Below are 13,607 nucleotides of genomic sequence, written 5' to 3'. Positions count from 1 at the left end.
ATCAGGGGAGATGAATACAGCTTAAGTGGCAGTATGGTCTCTCATTTCCCTGCTCAGTGGATGGGTGAGAGATCAGCATACCTTAACCTCACACAGTGATCTCAAAATGAAATTGAGTAGGTTTGGTAAACAAACATCAGAAACCAAGGATGGGTCTCCATACCTGTGGCATCAGCCCCATCTGCTTCCTAATGGTGAATCAGAGAGACAGCTCTGGGGACCTGCCCTTACCTCCCTGCTCAGGCCTTGCTGCCAATATGCTCCATAATCTGGCTCTTCTTAACATCTCCCTTAATGGATAGGAGTAATCCTGAGAGCCCTTAGACATGTCCTATAATTGAAGAGGAGATATATGCTTTCTTTTTTTTTTTTTTTTTTTTTTGGTCCGGTCATGGGGCCTGAACTCTGGGCCTGGGCACTGTCCCTCAGCTCTTCAGCTCAAGGCTAGCACTCTACCACTTGAGCCACAGCGCCACTTCCGGCTTTTTTCTTTTTGCTTATGTGGTGCTGAGGAATCGAACCCAGGGCCTCAGGCATGCAAGGCAAGCGCTCTACCACTGAGCCACCTTCCCAGCGCCCAATATATGCTTTCTTTAACTAAGAGCCAGGTGACCGGGCCTGCATTTGATCCTAAGATGATGCCATGAGGGGAAATAAAAATTCTGTGTTTATTTTAGATCTTGTTTCTTTTTCAAATGCACAAAGTCCTCATGGAATTTCCTCAGCAGCAAAGAGAATTCTCTTAGGACCTTTGTGAGCCTGAAATTATTTCTTTTCTTTGTTCCCTCTGGTCCCAACTCAACTGGAAGAAATTCCAGTTTTCCTTTACCAGTAGAATGCAGACAGTAAATAAAAAAGTATGTTTCAGTAGCTGTGTTCTGCCCCACTTATGATCAGTGGTTCTATCCAGCTGACAAAAAATGACTTGAATATGGGAATCAGGCCCAGGTTTGCCACAGACAGGACTCAGAGAGCAGCCAAGATCTTTGGCCCCAAGATTAGCTCTTCCCCAGGATGAATGACAGAACACCCCTCCACATCTCCACCACCACCTTCACCTCTGCCTGTAGAATTGGGGAAGTTTGGAGAGTTCACGCCATTGGCATAACACAGGTAGACTGTGTTAAGTCAGGGCCTCTTTGAAATGGCATGTAGGAAGGACGCTTAGCTGTGTGGATGGCAGGTAACATTTGTATTATGTATGGTGTGTGTGTGTGTCCCCATGGGATGGGCAGTCAAGGGGCAGAGTGTGGTGGACACATCCTGAGCTGACATGCCCTTCCCACAACTGGCTACCTTGGAGCAGAAACATCCATGTTTGTAACTGACCCTTTCCTCCTCCCCAATGGTCTCCCCACAGTGAAGGTGTTAGCAGGACTTTCTGGGAATAGCAGAGACTGAGTGGGGTGGGGAAGAAAGTGAAGGAGACAGACAGAAGATAAGGGATGGGTTTAAACCATAGTCATCTGGTTTGCCCAGTCTTCCTGTGTCTGCTCATCTGCTGTGTGACTAAAGCCAAGCCGCTTCCATGCCCTTGCGTTCCAAGGGACAGTCTGCTTCCTCATCACATCTCTTTTTCTGCTACTTACAATGTTTCTGGGCACTGGTTGTTCTCAGCTACAGTCCTTGCTATTCTTCCAACCCGGGCAGAAATATCCACGAGTTCAATATTGGCACCATAATAATATTAAAATTGGCATAATAGTAATAGTAATAGCAGTAGCAGCAGCAGCAGCAGCAGCACCAGTAGTAGTAGTAGTATACGGAAATATTTTGAGTTCTCAGATTTCAAGTCAAGTTTCCATTTTCAGCTTTTGGCACCATATGTAAGGAAATAGTAAGGAAGTACTTCATGTACCAAGAGTATGAATAAAGAAAGGTCAAGAAGACAAACTAACAAGCCAACAGGTTTTATTGAACAACTTGAGAAGATGAACCCTTGGAAGCAGTGCTGTGGCTCAAGTGGTAGAGCACTAGCCTTGAGCTGAAGAACTGAGGGACAGCACCCAGGTCCAGAGTTCAAGTCCCAACAAAAAGAGAGAGAGAGGGCTGGGAAGGTAGCTCAGTGGTAGAGTGCTTGCCTTGCATGCCTGAGGCCCTGGGTTCGATTCCTCAGTACCACATAAGCAAAAAGAAAAAAGCCGGAAGTGGCGCTGTGGCTCAAGTGGTAGAGCGCTAGCCTTGAGCTGAAGAGCTGAGGGACAGCACCCAGGCCCAGAGTTCAGGCCCCATGACCGGACCCAAAAAAAAAAAAGAGAGAGAGAGAGAGACAGAGACAGAGAGACAGAGACAGAGAGACAGAGACAGAGACAGAGAGACATATAGAGAGAGTCATACAGAGAGAGAAGATCACCCTTGTCTCCTTCAGCTTGGCTGGAGAAGAAATGGCACAATTCTCTTAATACTAAGGTCTATTTTATTTTATTGGTCATGGGGCTTGAATTCAGGGCCTGCATGCTGTTCCTGAGCTGTTTCCTTCAAAGCTAGTGCTCTACCACTTTGAGCTACAGCTCCACGTCCAGTTTTCTGGTGGTTAACTGGAGATAAGAGTCTCATGGACTTTTCAGCCCAGGCTGGCTTGGAACCATGATCCTCAGATCTCAGCCTCCTGAGTAGCAAGAATTACAGGTGTGAACCACCAGTGCCCAGCTTCCCAAGATCTCTTTAATTAGGTAGGGAGAGTGAAGTCAGGCCGGGCAAGGTCAAGGGCAGGAAAGGACAGGATGGGAGCAGGGACGGGGCTCTTTGTGCAGAGATGGAATCTTGAGTTTCAGGAAAGCGTTTTTTAACAGCATCTTCTCCAATTATATGGTTCTCAGTTCACAGGTTATCTCTCTTACAGCCACAGGTTGTGTTGGGGGAGGGGAAAGGACAGCATGGTCTACGGCAAGGACAGCTCTGGCATTTTTCAGGATGTGGCTGTAAAGGGGGAGATGAGTGTTCCCTGTTTGTCATTTTCCATCAATAACAATAATAATAATTCCAGTGTCTTCTGTGACTTGCAACTAAGAATCCAAAGAAACCTTTTTGGAATAAGGCAGAAAAAAAATGAACAGGAATGCCTTTCTAGGGTCCTTTGAATATACCCAGTTCTCAGATATACCATCAGCATTTGATTCTTTACCTCTGAAGCTGGATAGACTAGGAAAAATGAGGTATGGTCAGCTAACCGCGAGTACAGGAGATATTCCTTCATGTACTTCCCTTAAGATGAAGGGGATAAAAGTTATTTGGGGAGAAATGAAGCAGGATAACTTATGGAAACTGAGGCCTGGTGTGGGCAACTCAGAAATATGTTATCTAAAAACTTAGAAATGCTCTCTTTGCTTCAAACAGAGGCAACTGAATCCAGTCTTTCCTAAGGGATACATTTCTCACCCAAGAATTCACAACTGCCTGAGAGGATGCCCCAAAATGCAGATAGCAGGCTGTCTCCTGTTTCAAGGATCTGTTTTATGGCAGGATGCATTCTTACCTGGAAACTCAGAGAATAACACCAGGTGTAGTTAAAGCAAAGACAAAGCACCTAGCTTTGCATAACCTAAAGCCAAATCCCCTGCCTTTACCCTATAAATACCCAACAGCCCAAGCTGTGAGTCTCTCTGGGTGTCTCCTTGTCTGTGTCTGTCTTTGTGTCCCACACATGGCTACAGTGTGCCCCTGCCCTTCTGTCTGTCTGCTTTTTTGTCTGTTTGTCTGTTTCCTTGCTTGTTTACTTAATAAAGCTCTGCCACGTTTTCTTACCATTGTGACTTGCCCAGAAATGCTTATTCTTCGATTGAAATCAAGAGCCCTAAGTGAAGAGTTCTTATATTAAAAGGGGAGCTTCACTAAACCTCACTGTAAGGTCCGATCCTGGATGGTGAGCAGACTCCACCCTCCTCCCAGGAAAGTCTCCACCCAGTACCTGTGTTACCTAGGCAACTGGCACACCTGGAAGAGGTCACATCTGAATTTGATGTGGCCACACCTTTCTCTGCCCATACTCTGGATAAGGCCTCGCCCAGGCCCAGATGCCTCCTTCCCAGGTCTTTCCCTGGCCTGGTGCCAGCCAGAACGATGAATAAACCTACCCCTTACCTGAATACCACGTATGTGATGTGATTCTTACTCAACAACCTCTTCTTTAAAAACCTAACACTCACCTCTGTCTGGTGACATGTCAATCAGGGGCTCAAACGGATCCCAAATGGAGCATGAGGTGCCAGCCCTGGTATTTCAGCAAGTATTTATCTTGAAACTGCCTTAGAACTCAGAAACAGCAGGTCAGCCTGCTGAACAGACAGAAATAGGTGGACAGTACTACAGTGTAAACTAACCCTGCCCAGTGACTATTAGGCAGTAATTGGAGATGCTGGATTCTGATGGGAAGACTGAAATGGACGGTTGGAAAGGCTGGAGGAGGCCTGTTAGAACATACTGAAGTTAAGACATGAAATGGTGAGCCTGGGTAGGGAGATACCCTGCTGCATTCTCTCTGGTGATGCCCGATGCTGGTGGTAGACTGGATATCTCCTCTGACTAAATGCAGAGAAACCCTGGCCACTGGCGTTTGGGACATGAGTGCTGAGGCTCAGGGTAGATTCTCATTCACCTGGCTGACCACCTCCTCTCCAGTCCACAAGTGTGCAGCAGGCACTTCGAAGCCAGACACAGGGGGCACAAGAGGATGAGGAGAACTCAGTGAGTCAATTGTCATTCCCCTTCCCTTTCTCTCCCCTCCCCCAACCAGCAAGGCCATTCATTGCCTGAAGCTCAGGCATCTATTCCTCCTTGGGAGCTGTTTCCATGGCAGCCAGTTCTGTGATGGGGCCCATCTTGGGGGAGGAGAAAAGGCAGGAGCAGGCAAGTGTGAAGCCTGGCCTTATGGTCAGGTTTGCTCTTTGGGCTTCTTTGGGCTGGGAATCATCAAATCCTGCCTCAGCTTCCGACAAGACCTTGATCTAGTCAGAACCTCATGAAACCTCGATGTGCAGATCTGCAGGGAGACAGCGCTTGAGTCAAAGTGCAAAGTCCCTGATGCTAATATTAAATGTGGAGTGGCTCTGTTGTATAGAGCCCCTGCACAGCCACTCACTCAGTAAACAATCCTTAGGCAGTCAGTCAACGACTCAGTATCTGCAGAGGCAGAACCACAAGAAAATTAGCCATAACTGAGACCACAAAGTAAGTCTTTGTGTTTAAAGAGGGGTGGGGGCAGGTGCTAGTGTGCATACTTAGCTAGTCAGGAAGCTGAGATCTGAGGATCTTTGTTCAAAGCAGCCCACACAGAAGAGTCTATGGGTGTTTATCACCAATCAAACAGCAAAATGTCAGCCTGGAGGTGTGGCTCATGTGGTAGAGAGTGAGGGGCCCACTGAAGGTGAACATCCTCCCAATCAAATGACATACTCACTGTTCCTCATTAAAATCTTGGGGTACAGATCAGTCAGTATGGTAACACTGAGTCAATCTACTCTTCGGTGCTTACCTAAAAGAAGCCAGAGACATGCAAAGGCTTGCATACAAATGTTCATGGAGGTATAAAACCACACTACCAGCCTGGCACTGGTGACATACTTGTAATCCTATCTACTCAGGAGGCTGACAGCTGAGGATCACTGTTCAAAACAAGCCTGGACATTGTAAGGTCTGCTCCTGGATGGCTAGCAGACTCCACCCTCCTCGCAGCAAAGTCTCCACCCAGTACCTGCGTTACCTAGGCAACTGGGACACCTGGAAGAGGTCACATCTGCATCCGCTGAGGTCACATCTGAATTTGATGTGGCCACACCTTTCCCCGCCCATGCCGTACATAAGGCCTAGCCCAGGCCCAGACGCTCTCTTGCTCTTCTAGCTCTCTTGCTCTTCTAGCTCTCTTGCTCTTTCTCTCTCTGTTCATTTCTGCCTGGTCAGCTCTCCTTCACTCACCAGACTGACTCTACTCATTTAATGGGGTGCTACGAATCACGCCTGAGCAGTGAAACCCCTTTGAAATGCCTCCCGCGCTCCCTGGAAAGCCAGAGAGCCTAATTTTATGCCGTTCTCAGAAGTACACAGTTTTTGCTACTGCAATGGTAAATGGTCAGAAGTTTAATTTCAGGCTCTCTTTGTTCTCTCTCTGCCATTCATGTCCAACTTTCTACCCTTTTCTCTACAACTTTTTGGCTTGTGCCTTGAAGAGTGCGATGCAGACTGGGTCCCAGGGACCCCCCTCTAGGTTCCCTCTCAAAGGCTAGCCAATGTAGGCTTGATCTATTTGTTCAGGCTTTCTTTGCATTCTTTCAGAAGTTCGCCATCTTGGCCACATGGTGGGTTAAGGGTTTGGCCCCACCTGACCCTTAACCTTCCACTAAGTTTACTACTCCATCCATCTATTCTAAGGTGCCTTGCTAACAAGTTGCTCTTTTCACAGGCCCTGGTAACTGAGGCCCAACAATCCGATGTGCTTTGTTAGCAAAGATGTCTAAACGTTGTCAAAATTTTAGGTTTTGAGTTTTGCCTTTTATGTTTTGTGTTGTATATTCTACTACTGACTACGTGGTTCTAAAATACTGGGCATATCTGTGCTAAAATTATCATCACATCTAATGAGTTTTGTCATTTCAGAATATTTGTTGGCAATTCTTGTTAAGGACCAGGTAAGCTCTACTTATTCTACTTGATCTCCTTGTTGCTTTAATTGGAAATAATAAAGGGCTTTTGAGGCAAAGACTGAGGTTCAAAGCCAGCCCAGGCTGAAAAATCCCTAAGACTCCATCTCCCAGCTAAACTCTGCAAGTGGTACTATAACTCAAAGTGGTTCAGTGCTAGCCTTGAGCAGAAGTGCTCAGGGACAGTGCCCAGGCCTTGAGTTCAAACCTCCTTAAATACTAGTGGTACTATAACTCAAAGTGTTTCAGTGCTAGCCTTGAGCAGAAGTGCTCTGGGACAGTGCCCAGGCCTTGAGTTCAAATCTTGAATACCAACTGGGGCAAGCCATCCCAGCAATGAGCACCTAGACTCAGCCAGTCTGGGGAACAAGGGAACATGGAGAAGAGTAAGAGGAGATAATGTCACATCAGCTACTTTGTGCCTGCCCTTTCAAAATTAACCTGAGCCGGGAGGTCGGTAGAAGTAAGAAGCCTGCCCATCTAGTGTCCATACCTGTGTAGCTATTAACTGGACAGGAATTTAGATTCTTGCCTTTGTCACCTGACTTCTCCACCTAGTCGCCCGATGTCAGAAGTAGCTAGGGACGTTTCTAACAACATTTTCAGCTCAAGTCCTTCCTCTTGCCATTTATTTGCTCTCTAGTATTTTTTTCCAGCCCCTCAATGCTCATGAGACTTCTCCAGACTTCACCTAAGGACTCACGCCACCAAGGGACAGCTGCTGCTCACTGCCTTCTCTGGGAGGGGACCAAATTCCAGCCTTTTACCCCTATTGTCGACGCCCCTTGTCAGCAGGAAGTAGCCAGAGAGAATCCGCACCCTATTTCATGATTATTAAAAGGCTGGAATGTAAGGTCCGCTCCTGGATGGCTAGCAGACTCCACCCTCCTCGCAGCAAAGTCTCCACCCAGTACCTGCGTTACCTAGGCAACTGGGACACCTGGAAGAGGTCACATCTGCATCCGCTGAGGTCACATCTGAATTTGATGTGGCCACACCTTTCCCCGCCCATGCCGTACATAAGGCCTAGCCCAGGCCCAGACGCTCTCTTGCTCTTCTAGCTCTCTTGCTCTTCTAGCTCTCTTGCTCTTTCTCTCTCTGTTCATTTCTGCCTGGTCAGCTCTCCTTCACTCACCAGACTGACTCTACTCATTTAATGGGGTGCTACGAATCACGCCTGAGCCGTGAAACCCCTTTGAAATGCCTCCTGCGCTCCCTGGAAAGCCAGAGAGCCTAATTTTATGCCGTTCTCAGAAGTACACAGTTTTTGCTACTGCAATGGTAAATGGTCAGAAGTTTAATTTCAGGCTGTCTTTGTTCTCTCTCTGCCATTCATGTCCAACTTTCTACCCTTTTCTCTACAACTTTTTGGCTTGTGCCCTGAAGAGTGCGACGCAGGCTGGGTCCTGGGGACCCCCTTCTAGGTTCCCTCTCAAAGGCTAGCCATCCAGGAGCGGACCTTACAGACATGAAAGTCTCCACAAAACTACCAAAAAGCCAGAAGTAGCACTGTGGCTCAAGTGATAGAGTGCTAGCCTTGCTTGAGCTAAATATGCCCAGGCCTTGAGTTCAAGCCTCAGGACCAGTACACACAAAGAGAACACTACCATAGGGGCTGGGAAGGTGGCTCAGTGGTAGAGTGCTTGCCTTGCATGCCTGAGGCCCTAGGTTTGAGTCCTCAGCACCACATAAGCAAAAAGAAAAAAGCCGGAAGTGGCTCTGTGGCTCAAGTGGTAGAGCGCTAGCCTTGAGCTGAAGAGCTGAGGGATAGCGCCCAGGCCTAGAGTTCAGGCCCCACGACTGGACCAAAAACAAAAAAACACTACCATATAGCATAGCAATAAAAATGAACAAACAACAACATCATAGGGGGCATTTTATAGCATTTTATGCTGAATTTTAAAAGCGTGAGGAAAAACAGAATATCCATTCTATGATTCCATTTACATAAAATTCTAAGTCAGGCATGGTGCCATGTGCCTGTAATCTTAGGTTTCTTAAGAAGCTGAGACAGGAGGATCACTTGAGCCCAGGAGTTCAGAGGCCAGCCTGAGCTCCATGGAATCGTTTTTCATCTCTTTTTTAAAAGGGGGTGGGGGACAGGATTGAGATAGATGGGGGAGAAGGAAGAATAATGATGGGACAAGGGACATTGACCAAGATGCATTGTACTCATAAATCTTGTCATGCTGAGTTGGGCACTGGTAGTTCACATATATAATCCTAGCTACTCGGGAGGCTGAAGTCTTTGTACTGAGATTCTAAACCAGCCCAGGCAGGAGACTATCTCCAATTATCCATCAAAAAGATGGAAATAAGGCTGTGGCTCAAGCGATAGAGCTTCAGCCTCCAGCAGAAAAACCTAAGGGACAGCGCCTGGGCCCTGAGTTCAAGTCCCATTACTAACACTCACACACATACACACACTGAAACCCCTTTGTACAACTACTTAAAGATAATTTTAAGATTCCCTCTCAAGAAAAATAAGCAAAATTCCAGAAAAGTGCATACAAATCAATAGTAAGGTTTAAAAAAAAAATAGGCAGCAGACATATGGGAAGGAAAAAGAAGGGACATGAGGCAATATGGGGGAGTGGTAGGGATAATCATAATTACAATTATATCATCAATCAAACAGCAAGTTCTGCATGTTAATATACTTATCATACTGCATGTCATAATTTAATAAAGCTGTCACATTCCACCACCACACATAGATGATCCTCCAGTGTTGAGCATTCCATGTGATGACAAGCCCCTTAACTTGGGGGCAGTTCATCCTATTTCTGGGTGGCTCTGACCTTGAATGTGCTGCTGCAGGTGCAACTGTTCAATTGAGTCCAGGTAACTATGTGGAATCACACGCACAATGATAACTTGATGCCAACTCAGCAAAGCTCTAAGGACTGTACAGCATTAATACTTCAAGTGATGACTAAAACCCTTTCTCCACAATCAGACCCAGCATTGACGAGAGTTCCTAAGAAAGCCAGCTATTGATTTACCAGGACAGAGTTGTACCAGAAGATTTTGTCCTGCATGGAGAGTCTCCATGGCCTGTGGGGACTTTCTGTCCTGTTTCAGTCCATTTTCTGTTATATATCAGACGCTGGTAGGTATTATTTTTTAACAAAACATCCAAAGCCAGGTGCTGGTGACTCATGTCTGTACTCCTATCTACTCACGAGGCTGAGATGAGTCACAGATTGAAGGCAGCCCAGTTAGAAAAGTCTGTGAGACTCTTATTTATCTGCAATGAACCACCCAAAAGCTGGAAGTGGAGCTATGATTAAAGTGGTAAAATACCAGCCTTGAGAAAAATAAAAACCTCAGGGATAGCATCCAGGCCACAAGTGCAGTACCAGCACCAAAAATAGAATGTTTTAAAATGAGGGCTGCCGGATGTGGTACTATGGATCAAGTGGTAGAGCACTAGCCTTAGCACAAAGAGGAACAATGCCCAGGCCCCATGAGTTCAAGTCCCACAACCAACAACAAAATGGAAAACAAATTTAATATAAATTTTATTTTTATTTATTTATCCTTTTTGGATCTGGTCGTGGGGCCTGAACTCTGGGCCTGGGCGCTGTCCCTCAGCTCTTCAGCTCAAGGCTAGCGCTCTACCACTTGAGCCACAGCACCACTTCCAGCTTTTTTTCTTTTTCTGCTTATGTGGTGCTGAGGAATCAAACCCAGGGCCTCAGGCATGCAAGGCAAGCGCTCTACCACTGAGCTACCTTCCCAGCCCCTACTATAAATTTTAAATGGGGCTGTTGGGCAGCACTTGCATGGGCTTTTCCGCAACATGGCTCCCAGGTTGCAAGGGTGGATGTTCTGAGAGACAAAAGCTGCACCTTTTCATGACCTGACCTTGGATATCATACAGCACCACTTCCCTCTTTATTGCCCCAGCCCACACTGAAAGAGGAGGAACTTGATACTACCTGTCAATGGCTGCTAAGCCAATCACTTTGTAAGAAATGTGGGTAGAGCAGGACATGCATAATCAAACAGCCATCTTTGGGAAATGCAACTGTATTACATCCTCAGACCTTCCACTGGTGTGCCATCCAACACTTTTCAACCTAGGAATTCTTCAGTTCTTTGGCTGACAATTAGATTTGCCATCATCCCACGTAGAACAGAAGGCTTAGCCGGGTGCCGGTGGCTCACACCTGTAATCCTAGCTACTCAGGAAGATGAGATCTGAAGATCAAGGTTCAAAGCCAACCCGGGCAGGAAAGTCTGTGAAACTCTTATCTCCAATAAACCACCAGAAAACCGGAAGTGGTGCTGTAGGTCAAGTGGTAGAGCGCTCGCCTTGAGCTGAAGAGTTGAGGGACAATGCCCAGGCCCAGAGTTCAAGCCCCATGACAGACAAAAAACAAAAACAGAAGGCTTGCCTTTTCCTGGTTCTCTCTCTGTTCCTTGGTTCTCAGGAGACTTGTAAGATCCTTCAGAATCTTAGATTAGGGATGTGGGAAACATATCTGAGATGACAGAGTGAGACAGAGAGACAGAGAAAGAGATTGTACTGATACTGGGGCTTGAACTCAAGGCCTGGGAACTGTCCCTTAGCTTATTCACTCAAAGCTGGTGCTCTTCCCACTTGAGCCACAGCACCACTTCCGGCTTTTTTTGGTGGTTATTTGAAGAGTCTCACAGACTTTTCTACCTAGGCTGGCTTTGAACTACAATCCTCTGCTCTTAGCCTCCTGAATTGCCAGGGTTACACGTATGAGCCACTGGCACCTGACTCACATCTGCTACTTTTGCTCCATGAATAATTAGGTCAGAATAAAGCAATCAAGCCAAGTACCAGTGGCTTGTGCCTGTGATCCTGACTATTCAAGAGACTGAGATCTGAGACAGCCCAGTCCATGAGACTCTCAGCTCCCATTAACCACTCAAAAACCAGAAGGGATGTGTGGCTCAAAGTGGTAGAGCACTAGCCTTGAGCAAAAGAGTTCAGGAACAGCACACAGGCCCTGAGTTCAAGCTCCATGACCAAAGGGGAAAAATAAAAAGCAATCAAGACCTCAAGACTCTAGTAATGCAGCTGGATGGCTACCCCACAGAGTCCTCTGTGAGCCAGGGAACCAAACTACAGCCAAACACAGAGCAGGTTCATTCACTCACATAAAGGTTCCCACTTAAAGGAAGAGATCCATGGCTATTCTAAGAAGGTGGGCTTGTCTTATGGGTTCTCTGGCCATCAGCTTGATCCATTTTTCTGTCTCTTTTTCTGAAGATAGCAATCACTGAGGATTACAAACAGGATGGCAGATTGGGAGCAATGTGGGGCAGGGCAGTAAGGATCATTCTCAATCATGGTGGAAAACTGAGACAATCTAGGATCATAGTGTGGAAATGAATTCTCTCTAGATCATTTTCTCTTTCTCTTTCAAATAGGCTACTTAGAGCAGGAAGATGTCCCCATGACCCTAATCCAAGAATTTATTCAACAGAGATACCCAGTATGCTTCTTTTAGGTCAAGCCCCTGCTGGGGTGGTAGAAACCCAAGCTAAAACTCAATGCTTTCTTGGAGGAACTACTCCCAGAAGGAGAAGGAATTACAAAGGCCTTGAACCCAATGGAGGCTTGGCAGATTTCAAGGATGATATAATCCCAGACTTGAACTAAGGCCTTGAACTGGGGAAGGAAGAAGGTCCTAGGGAACTGGAGATCATTTGTGCTTTGAGGAGCTCCACAGTTGTGGGGGGCACAATGAGTATTACTAGCAGGTTAATTGCAAGCAGCAAGGAACCAGTAGGAGAAGCAGTAGAAAAGTGGAATGGCTAGACAGAAGCATGACACTAACTGCTAGAGAGAACTTGAAGGGAAGAAACTGGCAGGAGTATGGGCACCGGACTGTTATTATTCAGGAGTTCGGCTCTGTTCCTGGTTCCCTAGCAACTGCTATTGAGCATGTTGAGCATGTTGCTAAGCAACGTGGGGCCATCCAGACAGTGGGGTAAGGACCTTGGTGTGTGTGTGGGCAAGAACATCAAGGGTATTGCTAATCCTGAAAGCAACCACTGCATCCATTACTTAAATTTTCTCACCTAGTAATTGCTTTTCCTGACAAACACACATGCACACATAAATGTAGCAGTGATGCACAGGATCTGGACAAGTGAGATCTGGACAAACAAAATGAAAATTGTGATCTGCAATCTTGTTTATTTTTCCAGTCTTTCTCGGCAGGAACACATTTCCATCTCATGAGTACATGTGATTTTATGTTATTATTATTATCATTATTGTACCTTTCAATAGTTGTACAAAGGGGTTTGAATTCAACATGTCCATTTTTGTGAATACATCATTCTCACCCTATGGATCCCACCCTGCCTGTTTCCTCAGGTTTCTTAGTTCCATTTTCATGTCACACATTATTTTTTTTTTTACTTTGACTTAGACATCACAAGAATATCAGCTACTTAACAGTATTTTTCAAGATAATCTATATGATTGCATGAATCTATATAATTAGAGCAACTTCCCTTCCTTCCTTCCTCCCTTCCTTCCTTCCTTTCTTTTCTTCCTCCTTCCTTTCCTCCCTCCCTCCCTCTTCCTCCACATTTTTTTTCTTTTTTGCTTCTAGCATAGTGCTGGGGACCAAATTTTTGTGCATGCTAGGCAAGTGCTCTGCACTGAAGCATCTCCTCTGCAAGCCTCGGGTATAGCATCCATCATTTAATTAACTATTCTCCTCTTATTCCAAATGATGAATTTGCTTCCGATTTTTTGCCATGATAAACAATACTGCAATACAGATCCCACGGAGAACTTTTCTTATTGCCTTAAAATCAATACCAAGATTAAAAGCCATAATTAGTCCCACGACTGGCTATGTTTTATCAAACCACTTTACTCACAGAGGGCAGCCATTTTCTCAGGACTAAGAAATGGACCTTATCTCATTGTCACTAGGACTGTAATCTTTTCACTGGGTAGCTAGGTTTCTCTGA

Source organism: Dipodomys spectabilis, unplaced genomic scaffold, assembly GCF_019054845.1.
Source record: "Dipodomys spectabilis isolate Male_0828 unplaced genomic scaffold, ASM1905484v1 ptg000062l, whole genome shotgun sequence".
Classification (NCBI taxonomy): Eukaryota; Metazoa; Chordata; class Mammalia; order Rodentia; family Heteromyidae; genus Dipodomys; species Dipodomys spectabilis.
This window is presented reverse-complemented; position numbering follows the sequence as displayed.